This window comes from Tupaia chinensis, unplaced genomic scaffold (genome assembly GCF_000334495.1).
Source record: "Tupaia chinensis unplaced genomic scaffold, TupChi_1.0 Scaffold000199_1, whole genome shotgun sequence".
Classification (NCBI taxonomy): domain Eukaryota; kingdom Metazoa; phylum Chordata; class Mammalia; order Scandentia; family Tupaiidae; genus Tupaia; species Tupaia belangeri.
In genome coordinates, this window is record NW_006159674.1 from 2,594,535 (window position 1) to 2,601,506 (window position 6,972).

Genomic DNA, 6,972 nt, shown 5'->3' on the forward strand with positions numbered 1-6,972 from the left:
CTATTGGGTCATTAGAAAAGTCATGACACATTCTTGCATAGAAAAATATGTCACAATTTTTCCAATGACCCAATAGATAAATAAATAGGTAAAGGTCTATCTCCCAACCTTATAAAATAATTATATAAATATACAGTGCCATGACAAAAAGACAACCAGGAGCCATGTGAGTACTTGATTTAATCTGAGGAATCCAGGAGGACTTCTCAAAATAGACATCTTTTGTGCTCGCTTTGGCAGCACATATATTAAAAATTGGAAAGATACAGAGAAGATTAGCATGGCCCCTGCACAAGGATGACACGCAAATTTGTGAAGCGTTCCATATTTTTGTAAATGAATGTAAATAAATAAATTTAAATAAAAAAAGAAAAGGCATCTTTTGAATACTGATTCAAAGATAAGTAAAAGTTAATCAGATACAGTGAGGGGGGAGATAGATGCATATTTAAAGTGTACAAGGGAAAAAATTAAAGCTGGCCTAATAATAAAAGGACATCTGCCCTAGACATTGGAAAATAGGGCAATATGGTTTAAGTCTCATGGGGCAAGAAGCAAAATCCATTCAATGTTCGGAGTCAGAATAGTGACTGGGAAATTGTGGGGTAGGAGTGTTGAGAAGGACTCAAGGAAATTTTATTCTCAGAGATGTGGGCTTTTAGAGCCAAAGGTAAAAGATAAGCAGAGGTGGAGAGACAGAATGCCAGGACTGGCTGTGAACTGGCAGCCCAGGAGGCGTGTAAGACAGACGATAGGAGAGTGCAGAATCCTAGGGAAGACCTGGGAGTACTCTGAGTGGCATGCTTAGAGACTTTTTTCCTCTCCTGAATGTTTTTCTCCTTTGAGTGTTGCATCACCTTGAAACTTCACTTCAGATCTAGCTTTTGGAATAGTTTTGCCTATTATCAATATTATTTCTTAAAATCTTTCTATCTTTTCCTTTTGCTTGGAATCGCCATCTTTCAGTCATTCACCAAAATGACAAACACAAAGGGAAAGAAACCCAATATATGTTCTCTAGGCCTTTTAGAAAACATGGAGTATGGAGTGGTTCCTTTGGCAACATACATGCAAATCTACAAGAGAAGTGATATTATAGACATCAAGCGAATGGGTACTGTTCAAAAAGGAGTGCCCCACAAATGTTATCATGGCAAAACTGGAAGAGTCTACAGTGTTGCCCAGCATGCTACTGGCATTGTTGTAAACAAATAAGACAAGGACAAGATTCTTGCCAAGAGAATTAATGTGCATATTGAGCATATTAAGCATTCTGGGAGCAGAGATAGCTTCCTAAAACGTGTGAAGGAAAATGACCAGAAAAAGAAGGAAGCCAAAGAGAAAGGGACCTGGGTTCAGCTGAAGTGCCAGCCTGGTCCACCAGAGAAGCACACTTTGTGAGAACCAATGGAAAGGAGCCTGAGCTTCTAGAACCTATTCCTTATGAATTTATGGCATGATGGGTGTTAAAAAATAAACTAAACTGTGGTCTATTAAAAAGAAAAAAAACTTTCTATCTCTTTTGGTCTTTTGGTCTTTGACACTTCAAATTCAGGTACATTTGATAATCATTTGTAAAGATTTAGTTGTGACAGATTTCTCACCAACCATCCTCAGTTTCCCAGGAAATAAGAAATTATAGATTGGCTATGTAGGCGTCATGCACCCATATAAAAGCAGTAGTATAAATGGCTTTTGCTGGTTCTTCTCCATTGTTCCTTATATTTAACTCAGCTTAAATTAACTATGCATTTATTTTCAAATTAGCGTTCTCAAAGGAAATGTATTAGATTGAGGCTTTTCATTTGGAAAACCATAATATTCTCATTACCATTTCAATGTCCATTTGGCTATTAAAAGTGATAATTCATGCTCATGGGCAGCAGCCCTGAATCAAGACCAATAATGAGAGAGAAAAGCATCCTCTGCTTCTAGGCCCCAGCTGCTAACCTCATTTGACCTCACCATAGCAAGGGGCTGCTGTCTTCTCATGGCCCTTGGGATAGCCATACAGATGCTGTCAAAGATGCCCATCATGTGGTGCTGCTCACAGCAGATCTTATGATTCAAATATGTCTCTTGTTGTAGTTTAATTTAAAGGGAATGAATGACTCCTGGCTTTCAATAATATTGATTTGTCCAGCTCTTTTATTCCAGGAAACATTTCACTCAGGGAACCAGATTGAGTTTAGGTACCTTTAGGAAGTCTGCTGTTCTCTGTGTGAGTCCCTAAAACTTACGTGCTAGAAACTTAATCCCAATGCAACAGTGTTGGGAGATGTGTCCTTCTGTGAGGTCTTTAAATAATCCACCCTCATAAATAAATGCTATAAAAGGGATTAAGAAGAAAAGGCATCCCATTTCTTGCTGCCCTTCTGCCATGTGAAGATATAGCACAAAGCCCCTCACCAGATGCTGGAACCTTGATCTTGGACATCTCAGCCTCCAGAATGGTGAGAAATAAATTTCTGTTCTTTAGAAACTATGCAGTCTGTGGTAGCAAACATATAAGGGACTATATGAGGGACTTATAGCAGCATAAAGGGACCAAGAAGGAACTAAATAATAACAACTGAAGTGGATCTTAGGACCATCTGCTTCCTCTGTTCTTCCCATGGGCCACTTGCTGCTTTCCCTCCTAGTGTCATTTTCTCCCTGCTCTACCTTCATTCTCGCCTCTCGAGCCTTTGATGCTCAGTTTCTCAGCATGTCAGGCTTGCTCAGAACCCACCATGGATGGCCACATTTTTTTTGACAATCCTCTTGAAGTTCTAACTGACAAATTAAAGGTCCACTGTCTTATCTTCTAGGTACAAATGTTTGAGAGAGATAGAATTTGATTGGCTCAAAAATCAAATGGGATTGCTACACAGGGCGACATTTAGATTAATAAGTGCTAAGTTGGCAATTAGCTCAGCCTTTACACTGAATAATCAGAATCAATGCCAGCCTGAAGGCTAGAACTGGGTCCTCTAAACCCTTTGGGCTTCCAGGAGCTAATTCTTTAATTGGTGGGTTATGGAACACTGAGGGGAGAAACAGTCTCAAACAGCCAGGTCAGTAGGAAAGCACCAGGCAGACTCGGAGTCACCATAATTTCCAATAGATACAGAAATACTCAATATTTTAATAACCGGAATGGTCCTACTAGTGCATACCACTGAAAACTCTGGGTCATTGGTGGTGAGAAAGGACAGGGATATGGTATATTGTACACACACACTATTGCCATCTTAGAGGTGGTCTGGGTTTAACAGGTACTTGAGGCTCAATCTGTCTAATACCTATGGATATACATGAAAGAGTTATAAACTTTGAGGGCAGTAAGGACTGAAGTGTTGAGTTCTCATTCCGCTCTGCAAAGAATTCTTCCTACTCCGCCACTCTGAGGAGAATTAGTTAATTATCAGATGTTATCATCTAACTAGAGAGTGAGGACCACCTGGAGAATAATCTGGTTTTGCACATATCTGGCTATGGAGCTTTAGACAGAGGGTCTTAGTTTCTACAACTTTAAAGCAATGAGTTTATATCAGGTCAATTCTGTATCTCCTTACTCACTTCAGAACCTTCATATGTTCAGAGGGCTTATTTTAAGATCTGTGAGCAAGGCACAGACAGTAGCAGCTTCAGGAGGGGGAGAAAAGGCAGAAAATTAATTTGGAGAAATTCAGCACAATGATAAATCACATAGTCTCTAGAATCAAATCCTGTCCCAGTCAATCTTGGTTTGTATAACCATGGACAAATTGCTCACCATCTCTCTGCCTGTTTCCTCTTCTATACGTGGCAATGAGATTTTACAGGGTTGTTACAAGGAATCAACAAGAAAACCCATGTGAAGTGTTAAATTCCATGCCTAGCATACAACAAGCACTCAATAAACATTATCTGTTATTATTACTAGAAGCCATACTAGAACATTTCTATTTATTATATCATCTAACTAGTATGACAACTGTACAAAAGTTGTTACTAATCCCATATCATAGATGAGAAAATGGAGCTGAAAGAGACACTTTAATTCAAGTGTCAGTGTTATGAAGTTTTGATGTGATTCCAAACACGCAGTTTGTCATGTAGATGATATGTTTTGCTGTGATAAAAACTAGGTGTATACCCACCCTACACTTAATAATGTTATATCACACCTATCAGACCCTGTATGTGAATTACTGACCTCAACTTTTGGACTGTGAAATACATATAAACTCGAGAGTTTGACAGACACATCCAAAGCTCAGGCTCTGGCACACTGTACCCTATAAAGCCACTTCTCTGAATATGGAGGGCTTGTGATGCAACTGGGCTCCAGTGTGGACCAATGGTAGTGTATGTGGATTTTCTTCTCTCATTTAAGTTGAGATTTTTTTTTTCCTGGTTCTTGACAGAATGAGTGTTTTCTTACTGTACATGTGACATTTTTGGTGTTATAAGGCTCAGATTCTTACTTAAATCTTTTGTTAGCTAGACAATGCTGAAACCAGGTAGGTGTTGTAGGGGGTTCTAACTCTTTTTTTTTTTTTTTAGAGGTTTTTGCTATAGGGCGCATGTGTTCGTCAGACAGACAGAGAGAGACAGAGAGACAGAAAGTAAAAAATCACCCCCCAGGGGGATGGCCACACCACAATCCCTTCTCCTCCATTCTCCTCTCGGGATCTTGGGCATGCACGCATATGTGCCCGGCGTGTTTTAAGTCACCGGGTCCAGGACACGAATCGCAGTCGACTACGTGGAAGTCCAGTGACATAGCCATTATGCTAACTGCTGGTCCCAAGGGGTTCTAACTCTTTATGTCCTTACCACTGGTCAAGGGAGGAGACCAGACTCCCCCTCTGCTCAGCTGTGTCATGTAGCTACGTGAGTGACCTGTTTTGCTCTGAAAAGCACTTGAGTATACTCCCTCCTTCCCTCATTCCCAAATGCAATGCTATGCTTTTTCTGTGAGCTATTGTCCTCAACTACTAGACTTCAAAAGTCATACAAACTCAAGAGTTGAGCTGACGCTTAGCCATGCAGACGCTGAGCAGGCTGCACTCTGTCATTTGCTTCTCCAAATAGTTGATAGCTCAAGTTTGAACAGAACCACACTCTTTGAGCTACTCTCACAAGCCTCACCCACCAACACTCTGGCTGCTCTCGAGGGTAGAGGGAACTTACATGTTATCAAAGATCTTCTGTATCTCCACTGTGCTGGTCAAGCAAGGTAAAACTCACGTTCTGAGTGGACTTCAATTTCCACTTAGACCTGCTTCCATCCTCAGTGAGCAACTAGACTTTAATAACTTGGAACTCGCTACTATGCAGTTAATGTTCCTCATTGAACATATTCCCTGTGAACTTCACTCATGTTATTCACCCCCTCTTTATTCATTGTCAACCTAAGGAAAAAAATACTCTTTGTATGGTAACAAATCATGTGATTTCTGAAATCATACTTCAGTCATCTTATCTTAACCATACAATGCAGTCAGTAAACTTTTTTTTTTTTTTTTTTTTACAAAAGTTAGTGAATGTTTTCGGTTTGGCAGGCCACACAGTCTGCTTTTACTTAGCTCTTTCACTGCAGCTGAAAATAGGCACAGACGATAGTAAATGTATGGGCAGAGCCGTAATTCAATAAAGCTTCATTTATCAAAAGAGGGTGGCTGATAGGCTAGTCCCATGACCCAGTGGTCAAATGGGCTGGCTCTCATGTGGATCTGAGCTTGAAAAACACTCCAGCACATGTGTATGCCCCAATTGCCGACAGGATGGAGAAATGGAGGGAAAAGGATTATAGTGTGACCACGCCTTCTACTTCTCTCTCTCTTTCTCTCATAAGCACACACATCCTCTAGCAATTAAAACAAAAGAGAGAGAGAGAGACTGGTTCACCCCCGGCAGTCAGCAGTCATTTGCCATCTTCTAGCCTCGGGCCACATAGAAACAAACACCAGTAGGAACTGAACCCGAGAGAATACACCCACTCTCCACTACCCACTGAATTTTCTCATTCTTTTAGTCACAAAAATATTTCTTGCTACTGAAATTTTGTATAGAACCCAGGATATAAATTTAAGCCAGAAGCCCACTCACAGCCTCTTCTTAACCATCCCAATTACTGTCCTTATTCAGCTCAGCAATTCTCAAATCTTTTAGATTTGTTAAAAATGCAGATCTGGAGGTCTGTACTTGCATACCTCTGGCTTAGAGGGCCTTGGGTGGTCCCGAGTGATGTGAATGGTTTATAAGCTACTTAAGTGATTCTGACCAAGGGAGTCCTCAGATCTCTCTTTAAGAAACATTGATATACGAGGAGGGGTGTCTTCAAAAAGTCCATAGAAAATGTGTGAAATGAAAAAACTATGCATAGATTTCACTTTGATTTGCACCAAAATAAATTTGTATTTTAATTCTGTTTTTCCATTAAGTTTTTGAAGTTTCCTCATAGGATATTAGAATAAATGCAAAATAATTTAATTCTTAAGACTGGTCTTGTTGAAAATAGGCACACAAAACTAGAGGCACTAGGACTCAGAACTTGAGTTTTGCTGACGTCACAATCTTGCCTTTGTTTGGAACAAGGATTAATCTATTTTTATAGAATCAGTATTATTGCCTAAAAGCTTCTCAGGTGCTTCCAAAAGAAATGAGCCTCTCTTACTCATGTCAGACTTCCTTGGCACATGATCTTATTAATACGAAGTATATACAAAATTTTTCCCTAATCCTGCTGTGCATTGGATGGGAATCTACAAGAGTAGAGCTATAAATCCATGAAGACATGGAGTCAGCAGGTGGTACAGTGGTTAAGGTATTGGATTCCCAAAGGGCCAACCATGGTTCCAGCTCCAGATCTGGCAGCTTAAAAATCACACTGAGCACGTGTGTGTGTGTGTGTGTGTTCAAAATCCTAGGAGGAAAATGGAGGAGAAGGGATTGTGGTGTGGTCATCCCCCCAGGGAGTAATTTCTCTGGGGGTTGAGTTCT

General features: G+C 40.2%; 1 non-coding gene across 1 annotated transcript; it reads left to right on the top strand.

Moving 5' to 3' along the window:
- The first annotated feature begins 224 nt into the window (after positions 1-224).
- Positions 225-332, top strand: LOC114007581 (U6 spliceosomal RNA). Its single transcript, XR_003549186.1, has one exon. It is a non-coding gene; the product is annotated as a U6 spliceosomal RNA (small nuclear RNA).
- Positions 333-6,972: the final 6,640 nt, after the last annotated feature.